Source organism: Lepidochelys olivacea, assembly GCF_965140295.1.
Source record: "Lepidochelys olivacea isolate rLepOli2 genome assembly, chromosome: 12".
Lineage (NCBI taxonomy): Eukaryota > Metazoa > Chordata > Testudines > Cheloniidae > Lepidochelys > Lepidochelys olivacea.
The window spans coordinates 23,638,586-23,657,994 of record NC_140422.1 but is presented as its reverse complement, the minus strand read 5'-3'; the positions used below and the strand labels follow the sequence as shown (position 1 = coordinate 23,657,994).

At 45.2% G+C, this 19,409-nt stretch overlaps 1 protein-coding gene and 1 long non-coding RNA gene across 2 annotated transcripts in view; both read left to right on the top strand.

Moving 5' to 3' along the window:
- Positions 1-19,409, top strand: part of LOC311528956 (uncharacterized protein) — a 193,868-nt gene that overhangs the window by 21,074 nt on the left and 153,385 nt on the right. The gene's annotated exons all lie outside the window — the stretch shown is intronic.
- LOC311528958 lies at positions 1,574-7,385 on the top strand. The gene is made up of 2 exons (XR_014713737.1): positions 1,574-2,000; positions 7,009-7,385. It is a non-coding gene; the product is annotated as an uncharacterized lncRNA (long non-coding RNA).

Here is a 19,409-nt window from a genome sequence, read left to right as displayed (position 1 = left end):
TTGAGGGCCCGATCTTGTTGCCAAAGGGAGTTCTGCCTGAGCAGGGTGGGGTGTGTGTGTGGGGGTGGGTGGGTGTGTGTGTGTGTGTGTAACCCACAGGACACGCTGCTCGTCAGTGCTCTAGGGGCCGAGCGCCCCAGCCCCAGTCATGGCATCGAGCGGGGTCACCGCAGCGCTGCCCGGCAGCGAGATGTGAGTCGACATTTGCACCCGTTGCGAGTGGATTAGGAAAAGGCCGTCACAAGCGCTCACAGACTTCCTACCGTCTGAAAGCTGAACTCCAGAGCTCCCTGCGTCTAGCTCTTCTCGGGTCACTCCGGGAAGGATTTGGGGCTCCTGGCTTTGCGTCCCCTCTCCCATTTTTATTATGAAACCCACAGGAAGGTGTATACACACACTCACACACACACACACATTTTATACCATGCACTGCTCGGCCTCGAAGTCGTTGGTTTTAGCCCAGCCTGGGTCTCCCGGCCCCGTTGGCTGCAGGAAGTTTGTGTTCCCGTCCCAGGCATTGCTCGGGTTTGAGTTCATGGCTCCCGGCAGCTGTGTCTGTGTTTTCACAAGGGGGATTAGCGGGAGCCCATCGGGCACAGTTAGCAGCACAGCCGCTGGGTGGATGAGCCCCGCGCCTGGTGTGAAGGCGTGATGCGCCCCTGTGCCTTGGCTGCCCCGTGTCTCGCACTGGTGGGACTTGCTAGTTTGGACTACACCCCATTTCACTGGCGGACAGTTCAGCCCTGTGGGTGTCTTCCGAGGGCCAGGGGCGGTTGGGAGCTGAGCACGGTTTTGGGGGGCGCAGTGGGACCAGCCAGACGTAGGGGTTCCCGCCCCAGCCCCCAGCCCGCTCGGCGCAGCCCCCCGCCCCCCGGGCGGCCCACGCGAGCTCACGACGTTGGGGAGGTGCTGATGCAGCAGGGCCGCCTGCCACCAGCGGAGCTGGAGCTGCCTGGAGCAAACCGCCCGGTTCACGGGCTGCTGGATGCTCCGGCGGGTCCCAGCTTGCTGCACTTTACTAAAAACAAACCGCCCCCCAGCAGTCAGTCAACCCCCGAGGCACGCGCGGCGCAGCGCCGGGTCCAGCTTTTCTCCCGCTTCGCAGGCGTCCGAGTCCCGCTGCCCCGGCCTCCCTCGCCCGCCGGGCGTGTGGCGCAGGATCGGGCCCGGACCCGGGACCGGGACCGGGGTGGTGGCCAGAGGCGTTTCGGTGACAGGGGCGCATCGGCCCCGCCCAGGGCAACATCCCCAGTGCGGGGAGCCCCGCTGCAGCTGCGGCAGCACGAGGGAAGTTTCCCTTGGCGCTCGCTGCTGCGGGAGAGAAGAGGGAGCCCTCAGCCCCACTGTGCCTCGGACAGGTGCAGGGGCTGGGGCGTGGTCCTCCCGTCCTCCCCAAGGCGGCTCGCCGAGTCGTCCCGGGGGGCAGGGCAGGGAGCCGCCCCGCAGGACGGCGGGTGTGTGCTGGGTGTCCGCTCGCGTGCAGCACAGCTGCCCATGCACGAATTCCGCGCCGCGTTTCCCCTGCCCCTGCATTTGCACCGTTGCTGTCGTTTGAAAAGCAGCCGAGGTGAGGGCGATCTCCCCTCCCGCCTCAGCCGCTTGCACGAGCCTCCGCCGTGCAAAGAGCCCGGCGTTTGCCCTGCTGCGGGCACGGGGAGAAGGCAGCAGCAGCTGCACGTGGTGCCCCCTTCTCTGCTCTCGCGCACCCCCCGGCAGCCAGGTCCGCGGCGCTGGGAGCGGGACACCACAGAAATGCGCGGTTGGTGTTTGTTGGTCGCGTCGGAAGAGGAGTAGGCGAGTCAGGCATGATGGCAAAGCAGACAAGTGAGGAGGTTTGAATCAAAGAAGGGGACCAAAGAAATGGACGCGTGTTTGGAGCTCTCCTGCCGTTGGGAGGCATGTAGCCTCGTGCAAAAATCAAACTGGGCATGCAGAAAGTAACCCGCTCCCAGGAAATTACAAAACAAAACAAAAACTACCCGCCTTACTCAGAAAATAAGGTAACAAAAATCAGAGTAAAATACCCCCAAAGCTAAGCGAACCCGCAATGCTAATGCTGGGCAAGGCTATAAATTGAAATACCTAAAATTCAAGAAACTCAAAATTCTGGAAATAAGGAGAGTTTCATCTTGTCCTGTGTGGGGTTTTCTTTCCGGTGGTTTTCATTATGACTATGTGCCTCTAGCTGAGGTAGATGCTTGTTCATCATCATAATATCCCTGCAGTAATGCAGAGCATTTAGATGACCAGATGGGACACTTAAAATGGCATTAGATCTCAAAACAATCCATGTCTGGTGGAGTATTTAAAGGATGGTTCTAAATAGTTTGGCTGCCATTGTGTTTTCACTTGTGAAGAATGGGCAGGAAAGGTCTGTAGATTATTGTATCTGTTCTCATTTGAGGGCTACAGTCAGGGGTACAAAATAGAAGGGAATTTGGCTTCACAGAGCAGCTTTCAGACCCAAGCTATTCCAAAGTGCTTCAGGAAAGGAGGCGCTGTACACTGCACTGAGGGTTCCAGACCCATGTAGGCTAACATGGCAGTCATTCCTCAGTCAGCAGTAATTTACACCCAGCTTTTGTCATCCAAATCCATTGCAGAGGATCTCTCTTAATATCTTAATATCTCATCTGAAGAAACATGCCAGTTTTGGGGCAACATGTCCCACCCTCCATCTGCTGAGACCCCCAGGCTAGTCCTGTACTGCCTCTGGTTACACTTCTAGAGCACTAGGCCAGGAGAGCTAGCACTTGCCTCTACCCCAGCTGGGAAGCATGCCTCCCATTGCAGTGTTGACTTACCCCTTAGAAAACAGCCCAGGCTTGATTTTTAAAATTCCCTGTCCTGGAGAATCCCCCACAACCCTTGATAAATTGTTCCAATGGTTAATTATCCTCACTGTTACAAATAATTAATTAGCTCTTGAACTTGTGAGGTGCTGAATGCCCTCAACTCTTGTTGGAAATGTTCTGCAGGCTTAGGCCCTTAATATAATAATCAGTTACAAATGTATGTTCTTTGATCTGGCTGAAATTTAAAAATCACATACTAGTGATAGTGTCATTGAGCCTCACTTACATTTTTAAGGCAGTCGGTCTGAGTACACAGTAACTTGGGATGAATGTGGATCAGAACTAAAGAAGCATGTTCTCAAGTAAAATGTAAACCTGTGGATGGGGACAATTATTTTTTCCCAACTGGAATAAATTGAGGGCTCAAGTCCTAATGATGTCAGGCAAAATTCATCACTTTTACTCTAATTCCCTCTCCCACTTTCAGAAACGCTCATCCTATAGGATATGTTATTCATTACTTAGCAACACTGTCAACCATGCAAAGTAAAGAAATTCTGCCATCATTTTAGTGCAGATTGTTGCAGGGTATACGTGTGAGGGACAGTAAACTAGTGGTTAGAGCAGGACAATGCAAATCTGAGCACTCGGGTTCAGTTCTAAACTGTGACTCACTGTATGGCTTGAGCAAAACAATTAGAGCCTGATTCAAAGCTTGGTTTCAGAGTAACAGCCGTGTTAGTCTGTATTTGCAAAAAGAAAAGGAGTACTTGTGGCACCTTAGAGACTAACCAATTTATTTGAGCATAAGCTTTCGTGAGCTACAGCTCACTTCATCGGATGCATACTGTGGAAACTGCAGAAGACATTATATACACAGAGACCATGAAACAATACCTCCTCCCACCCCACTCTCCTGCTGGTAATAGCTTATCTAAAGTGATCACTCTCCTTACAATGTGTATGATAATCAAGTTGGGCCATTTCCAGCACAAATCCAGGTTTTCTCACCCCCCCCCCTTTTTTTTCCAAAAAACACACACACAAACCCACTCTCCTGCTGGTAATAGCTTATCCAGAGTGACCACTCTCCTTACAATGTGTATGAAAATCAAGGTGGGCCAATTCCAGGACAAATCCAGGTTTTCTCACCCCCCCCTCCCAAAACACACACACACAAACTCATTCTCCTGCTGGTAATAGCTTATCCAGAGTGACCACTCTCCCTACAATGTGCATGATAATCAAGGTGGGCCATTTCCAGCACAAATCCAGGTTTTCTCACACACACACCCCCAACACACACACAAACTCACTCTCCTGCTGGTAATAGCTCATCCAAACTGACCACTCTCCTTACAATGTGTATGATAATCAAGGTGGGCCATTTCCAGCATAAATCCAAGTTTAACCAGAACGTCTGGGGGGGGGGTAGGAAAAAACAAGGGGAAATAGGCCCTTGCATAATGACTTAGCCACTCCCAGTCTCTATTTAAGCCTAAATTAAACAGATTGATAATATAATATCAATATTAAAATATATAAAAATAAATATAAAATATAAAAAAAATAGATTAAACAGATTGATAGAGCCAGAAGAGTTCCCAGGAGTCACCTACTGCAGGACAGGCCCAACAAAGAAAATAACAGAACGCCACTAGCCGTCACCTTCAGCCCCCAACTAAAACCCCTCCAACACATTATTAAGGATCTACAGCCTATCCTGAAGGATGACCCAACACTCTCACAAATCTTGGGAGACAGGCCAGTCCTTGCCTACAGACAGCCCCCCAACCTGAAGCAAATACTCACCAACAACCACATACCACACAACAGAACCACTAACCCAGGAACCTATCCTTGCAACAAAGCCCGTTGCCAACTGTGCCCACATATCTATTCAGGGGACACCATCACAGGGCCTAATAACATCAGCCACACTATCAGAGGCTCGTTCACCTGCACATCCACCAATGTGATATATGCCATCATGTGCCAGCAATGCCCCTCTGCCATGTACATTGGTCAAACTGGACAGTCTCTACGTAAAAAAATAAATGGACACAAATCAGATGTCAAGAATTATAACATTCATAAACCAGTTGGAGAACACTTCAATCTCTCTGGTCACGCAATTACAGACATGAAGGTCGCTATCTTACAACAAAAAAACTTCAAATCCAGATTCCAGCGAGAAACTGCTGAATTGGAATTCATTTGCAAATTGGATACTATTAATTTAGGCTTAAATAGAGACTGGGAGTGGCTAAGTCATTATGCAAGGTAGCCTATTTCCCCTTGTTTTTTCCTACTCCCCCCCCCCCCCCAGACGTTCTGGTTAAACTTGGATTTGTGCTGGAAATGGCCCACCTTGATTATCATACACATTGTAAGGAGAGTGGTCAGTTTGGATGAGCTATTACCAGCAGGAGAGTGAGTTTGTGTGTGTGCTGGGGGTGGGGGTGAGAAAACCTGGATTTTTGCTGGAAATGGCCCACCTTGATTATCATGCACATTGTAGGGAGAGTGGTCACTTTGGATAAGCTATTACCAGCAGGAGAGTGAGTTTGTGTGTGTGGTTTTTGGAAAAAGGGGTGGGGGGGTGAGAAAACCTGGATTTGTGCTGGAAATGGCCCATCTTGATTATCATACACATTGTAAAGAGAGTGGTCACTTTGGATGGGCTATTACCAGCAGGAGAGTGAGTTTGGGGGGGGGGGGAGGCGGAGGGTGAGAAAACCTGGATTTGTGCTTGAAATGGCCCAACTTGATTATCATACACATTGTAAGGAGAGTGATCACTTTAGATAAGCTATTACCAGCAGGAGAGTGGGGTGGGAGGAGGTATTGTTTCATGGTCTCTGTGTATATAATGTCTTCTGCAGTTTCCACAGTATGCATCCGATGAAGTGAGCTGTAGCTCACGAAAGCTTATGCTCAAATAAATTGGTTAGTCTCTAAGGTGCCACAAGTCCTCCTTTTCTTTATTCAAAGCTTGGTTTTTCCATTGATTCCAGTGGCTGAATATCAAGCCCCTGTAGCCTAATCTCCCTCTTATCAAGCCCCTGTTGCCTAATCTCCCTCTTATCTGACCACTCTCCTTACATTGACATCACTGCGGACAAGAATGGGTCCTTAAATGTTCCACAACTCAAATCACCAATCCACAAAATGGGTATAATAGTACTTACACACACCCTACCCAGGAGTCTTGTAAGGCTTAACTGATTAATAACTGGAAAGTGTTTAGAGAGACGTGCCTGAAACACAGAAGAAGTTACAGCAGTAGCAGTTCCAAAGTCAGCTGAGTTCGAAACTCCTCTGTCAGGCTCTTAACCCCTCTAGTAGAGAGAATTGTTTAACCGCATACGTGGCTCAGAAGGGAAAAGAGACACACATATCAGCTGTATCATAATGACTACCCAAGACGGGTGGTCGCTGTGTTCTTGGGCCTCATGCGCTGGAGCTTGGTAAGCGTCTTAAATTATTTCTTTGATGGAAGGGTAAGAAAAGCATGGCTAAAGGGGAGGACACATAGAACTTCATTATTCCAGGTTTGATGCCTTTAAAATAAATGTCCTATTCCTATTTTAAAGGTGACCTGGAAAGTAATAAAAGAATCTTTGTCAGAGTTATTTCCTGTAATGGAGGAATGCCTTGGGTGACTTGAGCTTTTTCACTGTAGGACTATGCAAGATTCATGAACACTTAGTAGTGGGTGAGAAATAGATACGTTGAAAGATTCCTTCCTTCTACCTCCAAATAATTAGCACAAGGTGGAATCCAGCCCATGCCTTCTCAAGAGAAGCAAAACACCCAGAAGTCACTGTGATGTTGTGTATAAGAAAGGTGATCATTTATATCACCGTTGTTAGTACTGTTACACAAGGGATAATAGGCTAGAATGCAGGACTATGCAGGACAGGATGCTGTGTGACTGAGAGTGAAACTTTCTGAGTCTACACTGCAATTACAGAGCCCCTTAGCGCAAGCCCTGTGAGCCTGAGCCAGCTGGCCCAGCCATGGGTTTTTAGCTGCAGTGTAGACACACCCTCTTGTCATAGCTAAATACAAGATAGAACAGATGGTTTTGCATAAGTAGTTGTTATATTTCTAGGGACCATTCAAGGTAAAGTGTAACAAAATCATTCAGCAGAGAGCGTGGGGGGGAAAGAATGTGCAGGTTTCTCATGGATTTTCTTCTCTCCAACAGATGAATTAATGTCAAGGAGCTGGCCCTGTCCATCCACTTTAGACGGTTTGTTTGTTCCCATGCAGCGCACCTTGAGTTCCACAATGCAAAGAAGGCATGTGATCTTTGACAGGCTGTTTGGAGTCAGAAGAAACATATGCATATTAGGCCATTGCTCACACTGGATCTGATCCAGCACCTCTTTAAATCAATGGCAAAACTCCCATTGACTTCAATAGTGCAGTATCAGGACCACTAGTCCTGTTTCTTAGCATGGAGAATATTATCGAACCTAATAGGATGTGTAACTTGGCATCTCTGATTCTGGGCCTCCATTTCTTTCCACAGTCATGAAATCTCTGTATATATCATGCATAAGCAATAAACTTTAAATTAGATGCATGTGGTTTGAATGTGACTTGCAATATCTGATGTATTCTATTATGAATCAAATCCAGTATTATATAACATTAATCATATAACAAAAGATTAACTCTATGCAAACAATGCTTTGCAGTCTACAGCGTACTGGCCCAAATCATTATTATTATTTTTATTATGTTATTATATTTATTTTATGATATATTATTATTTATTTGTATTGTGGTAGGGACTAGGAGCTCCAATCTTGGACCAGGATCCCATTGTGCTAGGTGCTGTGCAAACACAGTAAAATCAGACAATCCTCACCCCAAAGAGTTTAGTCTCACTGAAAGTTCATCATGTGCCTTTTTATTTGAGCACTTGTACATGATCTGTATATTCAGTATGGCATAGTTCTGTGTGAGTAACTAAAGAAATCATTAGCCAGCTGTAAGTGTAAAATGTTGTTAATTCCATTAGTTTTTCTGCTTAGAAGGAATCTCGTCAAGCTAGCCTGGTGGTGCAGTGGCAACACGTCACTGCCACATGGCAGGATGGAGAGCCAGGTGATGCTCAGGAGCAACCCCTCTAACCAATATGCAGGAGCTGCACTCAAAGTCCTATAGGGAGTTGTGTGCATCTCCTCAGCTGGAAGGGAATCCTCACACTGTAATGCTCTGAGAGCTGGAGGGAGGGACTAAAGAAGAGGAAATTGGGATCCTACATGACAGATCTAATTAATTCAACCTAAAAATTTCAGTGGAATTTACCTAGTCGGATCAAGCAGTTTCATGGAGTTATTTCATCTAGCTTCTCAAATGTAATACCTGTCCTTCTCAGTGGTTAGCTATGGCGGATGGAACTCTGGCACCGTATCATCCCAGGAGTCATGTACATGCTGAGAAGCAAACAAGTATCGAACAATGGCTTTGTGCCCAAAACATGTCAAAAAGTAGATGTGTATCTTCCTTTGCATTGATTGAGTAGCTAGAAAGCTTGGAGTTGTTCTCATGGAAGTGGATTGGAGTCTTGCCACTGACATCAATGGGAGCAGAACTGGTCTCCCAGTATCAAGAAGCTGGCCCTTGATGCCTGCACTGTCTGTATTTTCTGGGCGGCAGAGGTTATTTTTCATTTTACCAATCTACAGAGACTGACACGACATGGCTTTCCCTAGTTTTAGCTTTATCCACTATTTCTAGTCACTTGATTAGTTTTATTGGATTAATTTCTTATTCAAATAGTTAGGATCTTGGGTGCAGACAGCATGGCAAAGGAACCTTTTCTGACAGCAATTTACGAGTGACTGTAAAACACAGATTAGTCCTTCTCATTCTCTGCTCAGGGACTCTGCATTTTCTAATCATTCATGTGACATAGTTAAGATGGAAGCTAAACCTGCACTCCTACTTAGTCAAAACTCCCACACAAGACTGTGGGCGTTTTGCTGAATAATGACCACAGAAAAGTTTCAGAATATTTTTATAGCTTCTCCCACCCAGTTCTCCTATCCATACGTCTTAGTGCATGTGGCGGTGTAAGAAAACAGTTAAAGCTTGGGCTACCATTATGTATTGGGCCTTTTTCATGATTTACAGCAAGGTATATGACGTCCCCCAGGAAGAGGAAATGGCACTGATAAATGTTGGACTAACCAATAGCTGTTATACTGGGGTTTAGAACAGGAACAGAATCCAGCTGTTTGTAGATAGGAAATGTGATCTAGTGGCTTTTTTTAGTTGTTTTCACACTTATGTTGATTCACCAGGCCAGTTAAACCGTTAGCAACAGATTCCTATCTGAAACTAATATTTTTATAGGTCACAAATTCAGAGCTGGAAATCAGCCTCTGTACATTCCATGAAGTGGTATTAGCAGAATTCTTTGGGCAAATCCTTCATGCTTTATTGTCCTGCGTAATTCCATGGACTTCATTGGAACTCATGTCTGCATAAGGAGACCAGGACTGGTTTTTATACCAACAGTTCCTTGACTTATTTTACTACTGGATACTGAATGGGCCCAGTCCCATGCCTACTGAGATTGTGTCACTGACTACAATAGGAGCATGACATGACCCCCATATACAGTGATTCTCAAATCTCCGTTGTATTATTAGGCATGTGAAAAATGTTTACAACATTTCTGTTAGAATACATGAAAGACTGAAATAAATCCAGTGGCAACATTTATTATAAAAAGTCAGTATGTGATGACCACATAATAATGCAGAGCTCTGACTTTAAATTAACGTGCAGGTAATGTAAATTAAAAAAAAAAAAGCTTTAAGCATATTTTATGTTTGCATTGTGGGCAATGCTACTTGCAAATATCAAAGTAAAAATTCTCTGTGTTAGTAAACCCAGGATTTAAAAAAAAAATAGATAAAGCCATTGTTAAGGCAAATCTTCTGTGTGTCTTTTATGTGTCCTGGACTATGGTATGTATGGTACTGTATGTGTTACTTTTTTAATCTACTTTATGTAATTTATTCTGATAGCATTTGAAAAAAGTTGATTTATAATTTTTTTCTCTTATCTATCAGATTAATTTACTCTTTTTCAGATTAATTATTTGTCCCTAGCTGTTTTCCTTAGTGTTTTAAATGGTGACAAATATTTTCTGTAATAGCTGATACCTACATATTTGATCAATGTCTCACCATATTCTCCAATGTACATCATTGACTTATACACACATACATTGTTTACTGTATCCATCCACTGGATTAAATTTATTGTAAACATTTCAGTATTCAATGGAATAAGGATTCAAATAATGAAAATATTATAGGTCTTACCTGGATGCATATTGGAAGTTTTATTTATTTGTTAATAACTGGATAACAGCTTTTTAAAATTACATATTTAATGCCCTAAGGGCCTGCCCTAAGATTATTGGGGTTAATGGGAATCCTTCACAGGGCTTTGAATTAGAATGTTGGTAATTCCAAGATAGTGGCCCTAGAACAGGGGTGGCCTGAGGGCCACACTGGGTTTCTGAAACTGTATGGAGGGAAGGCCTCCCCAAACAGCCTGGCCCCCAACCCCTATCCACCCCCACCCACTTCCTGCCCCCTCACTGCCCCCTCAGAACCTCTGACACATCCAACCCCCCCTGCTCCTTGTCCCCTGATTGCCCCCTCCCGGGGTCCCCCACCCCCTATCAAATCCCCCCTGCTCCCTGTCCCCTGACTGCCCTGCCTCCTATCCACACCCTCGCCCCCTGACAGGCCCCCCAGGACTCCCATGCCTATCCAACCCCCCCACTCCCCGCCCTCTTACCATGCCACTCAGAGCACCAGGACTGGCAGCCGCGCTGCCTGGCCAGAGCCAGCCACGCCACCACGCAGTCTAGAGGACCGGTGCAGGCTGGCGGCTCTCGCAGCCCCGCCGCCCAGAGCGCTGGTGGCAAGGCGAGCTGAGGTTCTGGGAGAGGCGGGACAGCAAGGGAGGGGCTGGGGGCTAGCCTACCCGGCCAGGAGCTCAAGGGCTAGGTAGGACGGTCCCATGGGCTGGATGTGGCTCGTGGCTCGTAGTTTGCCCACCTCTGCCCTAGAAGGACATTAACTTGTATTTCATCTTTCCCCCTCAGCTGTGCTGCTTTCTTATAGAAAGTGAAAGTACCGATGCTGTCTTTCAGCAAGTCTACTTTCCCTTTGATACATCATACAGTTTCCATGATGTAATCTAAATCAGTGTCTCCAATCTGTCATGATTTAGCAGAAGTTCTTGCTTGATCCCAGGCAGGCTAAAAGCACAGTACATAGAAATAGTTACAACAACAGCACTGAAATGCTGAGCAAATGAGCACACCAAGAATCCCATCTTATTCCAGAATTGGCATGTCCAGTGCTGCCACATCATGTGTGCCAATTTAGACATACGGTGAAACCCAAATTTGTAGCATCCTAAATAAGAATGTGAGAGAATATTTGTGTTTGGAGGACAGTGAGACAGAGAGTGAGAGAGAGCAAGGGAAAAGAGAAGGTGAATGGGGACAGAGGGAGGACTCTGGGGCAAAGAGAGACAAGTGAGGCATTTAGGGCTTGATCCTGCTCCCATTGAAGCCAGTGGTAAAACTCCCATTGACTTTAATGGGATCAGGACCAACTCTTTAGAGAAAGAGCACACTAGGTAGAGAGAGAATGGGGCATGATCAGCGGGAGAGAGAGATGCCAAAGACTACTGCTGGAGGGTCCAACGCTAGGAGAGCTGTCCAGCCAAATCCAGGAAATGAGCTTTATTTTTTCTATTTTATGCTATATGATATCATGAATTTATTTGGAAAAGCACATTTTTGCTGAAGTCTGAGTCATTTCCCATGAAAAGCAAAGTGCTCTTGTTGGAGAATTGCTGGGGTTTGTGAAATAGGAGAACAATCTGAAAAGTTTCAGAATATTTTTGAGCACAGGAGACCTTTTCCCCCACATTTCTCCCATCCCAAGGGGCAATAATTCCCAATGCATATGGTGAGGAACTGTGAAAGGAAACAATTAAAGCTTGGGCTTCTGATACATATTGGGCACTGTCACATGATTTATAATAATACATATAAAGTCCCATAGGATGAGGAAATAGCATTATTAAATGTTGGACCAGTCAGTAGCTGTTGCACTAGGACTTAATGCAAAACTGGGAAATAAATTCTGACAAAAATCCTGTTAGTTACAACCTGATTGCCATGAAGAACCCATGGGGTTGAAGTTTCAAAAACAACCTCTAATTTTGCAGTCTCACAACTGCAGATTTGTGCCTGTAAACATTTGTGAGGTCATATGATAGAATTCTTGTAGCTGCATTTGTGTGGCTAATTAGGACATATCATTTCATATGAAAATGGTTTTTGCAGGCAAAAAACCCAGGTCTTTGCATAGTCAGTTGCATTTATTGTGCATACAAATTAAGCACTTAGTTGCACCTGCAGTTTTGAAGGCAAATTTGCACATGCACAGGTCTTAAACATTCCCTATGATTTGTACATACAAACAATGTTTTTTCGCTAAATCATGCATTGTAATTTGTAGCTCATAGAGCAAGCTTGCATATTATATTCACTGGCCTGCTTTCATTATATTCAGCTGCAATGCATGAAACCTGCAGGCCTGTATCCGGTAATATATTAGCTGAAGCATAAATTAACATAAGTGTGGTTAAGTAGGCCGTGACCCTTGGCATAGATTAACAGTTGCCTTTAGATTTTGAGAACTAAGAAGAGTTTGCTCAATGGTTGGAGTTAGACTGTTCCAGTAAGTGCTACCACAAGGGACATGGAAGTAATAACTGCTAATATGCTTAAGCAAGGGGTGACGGGTATGATCATGAGCTGAAATGGTAGTTACACATATTAATATACTCACCTGTAGAAGAAGGGCACCTCAATATTAGTAGGATGAGGAAATAAAAATAAGGGAAAGGGGGAAAACCCCTATATTAGGTATAGTGGCCTGGGATAAGAACCTGTCTACCCTCAAAGTGATAACTGGGAATTCTTAATAAAATTAATACATGATCTATAGATCAGACTACAAATTTGATTCTAGGGCCAAATGTTCAGAAGAGTCTCAAACCAAAACTCTGATTTTTATACCCACAATTTTGGAGACCAAATGGAAAGGCTGAACCAAAGATCCATTAAAAATTTAATCTACAGATTTTATATGTCACTATCTGAACTCTTTCTCAAACTCTGTTAGTGCATAACCAGCTGGCAGTTATATTTCCCAAACTTATTTTATGTATATAGACTGTAAAAAATGGCTGGAAAGACTAAATGTCACATTTCCAAATCTGTCAGCTTTTTAGAAGAACCTTGTACTTTATATTAAATGTGCACTTCAGTTTTCTTTAAGAAGTTACTTCAGTATATTTGAGGATGCGGGTCAGTCCAGGGATTGGAAATGGAATGTAGAACCTTTCCCTTCTGGGACATGGATTCAAATCTAGCCCAGGTCACTAGTAACTGAAAGATGTCACTGTCTGGTGGTTGCTGAATGGCCTGTCTAATTATTGTAGCTGTTATTAGTGTTATAATACCAGTCAGCACAGTACCTGGGTGTTGTCTTATGTGAAATGGTATTCTCAGTCCACTTCTCAGTGGAAAAGTATCCACATAACCAAAACCACTATCATACTTGACACTAATTGGCACCGTTATTAAAACAATCTCAGGGGAGAGACCGAAACACTGTTGAGACAGGTGCGTGAAGTCATATTGCCAAAAGTTGAGACAGGATCCCCCCACCCCACCCCCAAAATCAGATTGGATTAAAGATCTAGAGATTTTTTAAAAAAACACACGATAAATGTCAGGTTCTTTTTCTTTGCCTTCTTGTATTTGAGCCTTAGGGTGCTGTGATGGGGTGTTTACCCCACACAATTGCTGAAAAGGTTAATGTGATACCTGGTGTCACCTGAAGGGTGGCCAGGCCAAATTAAAGATGAAGTCCAGCTGGGGAGGAGCTGGATAGCTTTTGTAAAGAGAGGAAACCCAGAGCAGAAGAGGCAGGGAAAGAACTCTGCAGTCCCTCTCTAAGGGTATGGCTACATTTAAACCACTACAGCAGCACAGCTGCAGGGCTTCAGTGAAGATACCACCTACGCTGATGGGAGGGATTCTCTCATCAAGAAGCAGTAGCTAGGTCGACAGAAGTATTCTTCTATTGACCTAGCACGGTCTACACTAGGGCTTAGGTCAGTATAGCTACTTCTCTTAGGGGTGTGGACTTTTCACACCCCTGAGAGACACAGCTATGCCATGTAAGTTCCCAGTGTAGACCAGCCCTGAGTAGTAGGATTAGGTGCTGGAACTAGCGGTGTTGGGTCCCCCTGCCTTGAAGTGGTTTCCATAATATGCTGGGTTTACAGATTGGTTCAACGGCTCTCAGCACCTGCGCTATAAAAATTGTTCCAGCATCCCTGGCAGTAGGTAGTGGAACATGGAGAAATACAGAGAAGCCTCTGGGGTGGAGGATGCCCTGGTGCTGCGCCTGGACAAAAGAACAGGATCTGGCCCTCTAGGGAAGAAATCCAGGAAGGCATTCAATCAAAAAGGGACAACAGAAGGGAGTTTATACCTGGGGAAGGGCCCTGAGGGGAGAGGGCAGTAGCAGTGAAGGTGATTCCTGGAGTAGGCTTGAGAGAGGGCCAGCCAACAGGCAGATGGCTGTAGGGGTAAATGGGGTAGAGGATCCGGAATAGAGGCCAGACTCCCGGGAATTCTTGAGAGTCAGAGTTCTGCAAGAGAACAGAGACTTGGGGGAGGACCCATTACAGATTAAAAGTTAAACCCAAGGGAGCTTTTGTCGTGGATTCTATTCTGCTTTTGAGTTTGGTTGAAAGACTCCAGGGAGAAGCCCTGACTAGCCTGACAGAAGAGTGGAATGGAAGAGGACCCCAGGAGGGTAAGAAGCTGTGTCAATGACCAGTGTCAAATGGGACACTATCCACGTGGGATGTTTATATCCTGTAAAGGAAAAGACTTTAAAGTGACGTGGCCAGAGGGCTGAGTCACAAGAAGAGAGGCCACTGCAGAGCCGGCGTGTCTGTCAGCAGGGGTGATAGAAAAGGAAAGAGCTGCTATGCCATGACCAGCCAGGAAGGGGTATGCCACCAGTGAGTCCACACTTCCACAGGTGCACATGAGTAACATTGTCAAGCTTTTCTCTAGCACCATGAGGGCTACAAACTTCCTTTTTTAAAAGAAGTTGAAATTCTCACATAAGTATTAGTTTTCAGGAGCTGGGTTTTAAGTAAAATATCAGATATTGCAAGAATCTTGATCAAATCACATCTGTGTTTGTACAGCATCTAGCACAATGGGGTCCTGGGCCATGACTAAGGCTCTTACCAAATAGTAAATCCTAACAGTAAGAGTTGGTGACACTGCTGAAGGCTCAACTGTTATCTCATTCCTATAGGCTGCCCCTCCAGGTCAGGGCTGATGTATATGATCTGGGTAGCGCAGAGCCACTTGCCCTCCTGATGCCCACGTTGTGGATAACTAGAGGCCCTCAGTCTGCAGTAGGATCAATCTGGTGCCATTCATCAGACCTGAATTCACCCCAATACAATATACAATAAAACTTCTTTAGGAAAGTCAGCAGTGGGCTTCTAATTCTTTTCTTGTTTAGCATTTTATATTATTTCATGGCAGCAAGTGACAGTGTATATGTGTCAGACATGATCCACTGTACCACGAGCCGGTAATAAGCCTGGGCTACCTTAACTGCTAAAGAATGACTCTGCTGTTTCTGCATAGATTTCAGTTTCAGCAGAATATGTTTTTCCGCTATGCTGACAGCTTTTCCCACCCACGTATTGTAAAGTGGCTGTGTGCCACAATGAGATATTTCAAGAGTTTCGATTTTAATGGGTGGTGTAAATGTTGTTTGCGCAAAGTTGCATGTGGGGCCCCCACAAGTCTGATCTGCGCTTGTCAGGAGGATTTGAAAATCCCATTTTGAGGATGGGGCGCAGGGTTATTCTAAGCTGTCGTCACATCTTTTTTTCATTACAGTGAAGGCCACTCAATACTGCACTGTGTCCACCTGTCTACTGCAAGGATATACTGTGATCACACTGAAATCCCCCCAAAACAGTTGACATTGTTTTTATTGTGGAACTATTTTATTCATTCACATACGTAGCATGTAGTGCTCCTTTCTTACAGCTCTCAGTGTAAGGTATTACAAAACAATCCTGATGTAGAAATGGGTGCAGAAAGACTCACAGAGAATGTAATCTAATAAAATATAGTGGTTTCCTCACCTGTCGGACACAATGCAATATGCAGTGAGTTATTGTATCCAGTTGAAGATGAGATTGTCTGGTGTGTGCTTGCAATATTTCAGTGCACAGAGCTACTGCTACTGCTTGCTAACACATACAACCTGCTTTGTGCAAATGCACAGTTAATTTGTCAGTCCTTTATGCAAGATTATAATCCATATTGTAGTCTCTGACTATTCCAGATCAGAGCAAAAAATTCATTTTGCTCTGAATCAGCCATGGAAATCCAAAGAAGGATTAGGCTCTTAAGGAAATGAACAAGCCAGAGTTGTGTTTTGTGTTACATTTACACAGACAAACACGACACTGAAGTTCAGTGTTTTGCTCTGTTGTGAGAACTGTGCTATGCCACAAATGCTGAAGCAGCAAAGTCCTTTGCTGGAGTATCAGGCGCCTCACCACACAATTTGACCGGAGAAGAGCCTAAATCTGAATAAGTCATGCTGGTAAGTTTAGTAACCAATAACCACTCTGTAACAGATTGCTATTGTAGAGCAGGCAAGGACATTGCTTCTCTTGACTCAATGTCAACTAAGGAAGCAGTAATTTATTTCTGATGGTGACAGCCGCTACACGGCTTTCTTTGTTATTTGGATGTGGGGGGTTTGTTTTTTTGGCTTTTATGAAGTTATTGCCAAAGCAAGATATGATACAAAATAAGAGCACAGATCAGGCATGAAAGCAGCGCTGCCCTCTGGGTGCTCTCTGAGAGGAAAGAAACTAAGCCACTGAAATTCAACCACCTCCATCTAAGCCAGGGCCCACAAATCTCCATGGCCTGTATTGGGACCAGAAGCTGACAGATCTAAGAGAATCAACCCTCAGCCAGTGGAGCAAGCTCAGTCTTCATGGTGCACTCAGGCTGAAAGCTAGCTTGCAAGGAGTCCAGGAAATCAGTGCCTTCAGCAGCCTTGCACCCACAACAGCAGCTCTGAATTTGGTCCTGCATGTTGATCGTATTTTTTGCTTCTGTTACAACTGGGCAACATATTTTCTTATGGTTTTATTAGCTGGGGTTGAGAAGAGGGGAAAAGCAACCATTTTCTACAGTTCTGAGCCCAAACCAGGCAAAGCTCAGCAGTTTGGGCTGCTTTTGGGGATTTGTGAACCCAAAAGTGAAATTCAGTGGCTGAGAAACCCATGGGAACCAAAAGAATCAGGAGGTTTGCATGGATCCCCTGTAGGCTAGAGCTGCTGAGTCTAACACAGCAATAGCAAAAAACAAAGACCCAGATAAAGGTATTTAGGTGCCTAACTCCCATTGAAATCATTGATCCAATGGGAGTTAAGGGGCTAAATACTTTTCATGATCTGGGCCAAAGTGTCGCTGAAAAAAATTCTGTTGAGAGACAAGCATGGGCATTTCCATCCAATATCTAATTCACTAGCTACAAGGAGTTCCAGACAGCAGATGCTTGTCCTGGGTACTTCAGAACATTAGGTTTGTTTTCCATTTAATCCATTTTGAAAGTGTCGCCTTACTTCAAATTGCTGAGTCTTCAAACTCCCCAAATGTCATTTTAGTCAAATCACCCTATCTCATTGACCAGAACGTTCAAATCTGAGTGCCAAAAGTTACGTTCCTAAATCCATTTTCAGACCCCCAAATGTCAGTGGCTGAACACCCACGAATCTCACTGAAGCCAATGGGAGCTACATGTGCTCGGCACCTCTGACAATTAAGCCACTTTTGTTTAGAGGCCTAAATATGGATTTAGGTGCTTAACTTTAGGCACTGAGGTTTGCAGGTTTTGCAAACCTTTTATTTATAGGTTGCTCCAAGCCACAAAGCCACATTGAGAACCATGTTTTTTCAAGTGAGGGAGGTTCAGAGCAGAGGTGGGATTCCAGTCCAGACCCATTTGTGTCTGGTGTGACATGATACTTTACAATGTTGTAATGAGGTCAAAATGAGCTGAGCTGAGCTGTTATTTAGTATACAGGGCAGCTTGCTACTGGATTTACAATAGCACCAATGGCATTGTGGTGCGGGCCCACACTCAGAAGGAGCCCTGGGGCCCGGATCGTAGCCCCGTCCCCACTCAATCTCTTCCCCCTGAGGCCCCGCCGGCCACTCGCTCCTCTCTGCCCCCTATCCCCTGTGCAAGTGGTGGGCGGGGCCTCAGGGGGAAGAGGCCACGTGAGGGTGGGGCCTCAGGGCAGAGCTTGGAGCAGGGCCACAGTCCTGGCATTGTGGCAGCTTTATAAAGCTGGTCTTACAGGTTAGTGCTGGCTTTTTTAATGTGGCTGTCGTCACAAAGAATGGCCCCAAATGTATGAGAACCAGGTGATTGGGCCAGATTCTGCTGCCACTGTACCAAAGTGGAAGTTTTGCCATTGACTTGGAAAGGGAGCACGAGGGATCCCATAACAAAGAGCAGAAAACAATAGCATGTCTATCCTTTTCACCAACTTCCTGCCTATGCTACTTCTCTACAAACGATTAGCACAAGGCATATTTTACACGGCTACCATCTTCTGCTATTTCTATTTGTAGCAAGTTGCTAGACTGTCACGTCCAGACCAATCCAAAAACCTTCTGAAACTCCCCTGCACTAGCAGCCATGTGAAAGCAGATCTCTGCAGTGGCTGCGTGGCACCAACAGCAAGGATTTAACTTTAGCCTTTTGAGACCCACAAAACCTGAGAATGGAAATGTCAGCTGCCAACAGGAGGAGCTTGCAGCAATTGTATTGCACTGCGTGTTCCCTGAGACAAGCGTTCACGGAAAATATACTACGTGGCTCTCCCGGCCATTCGTCTGAAACTTGCACTTTTATTGCTTTGTTGATAGTTTATTTTCCTGTTATTATTGTTGTAAGGCAGCATCTAAGGCCATAAAGAGCAATGCATCTTCAAAATGAAGGAACAGAATTTATTCAGTGCTCTTAACGGATGTTTTACTACAGAGTGAAAAATGTCAAGTCAATTTTTCTCCCCTTCGTTGCAGGGAGGAAAAAAAGCAACTTTTAAAAATGCCCATTCCAATCAGAAGATAAAAAGGAGTGACAACAGCTTCCCCTGGAGCTTGCTCACTCACTAGCCAAAAAGATCTATAAATCTTCAGCCAAGCAACAGCTTCTTACACAAAAGAGTGTCGGTGAAATGAAAGACTCTTGTACTACTAGTGAAAATTACAGCATAGTATCAGATGTGGCACTACTAAGTGATGCCTTTAGTCGGCTGAAGGCCCAAACCACCTGCTTGGCTCTGTGTGTTGCTGCCCTCCATGCCTGCACGTAGTGGAAGATCAGCCAGAATCTCCAAAGC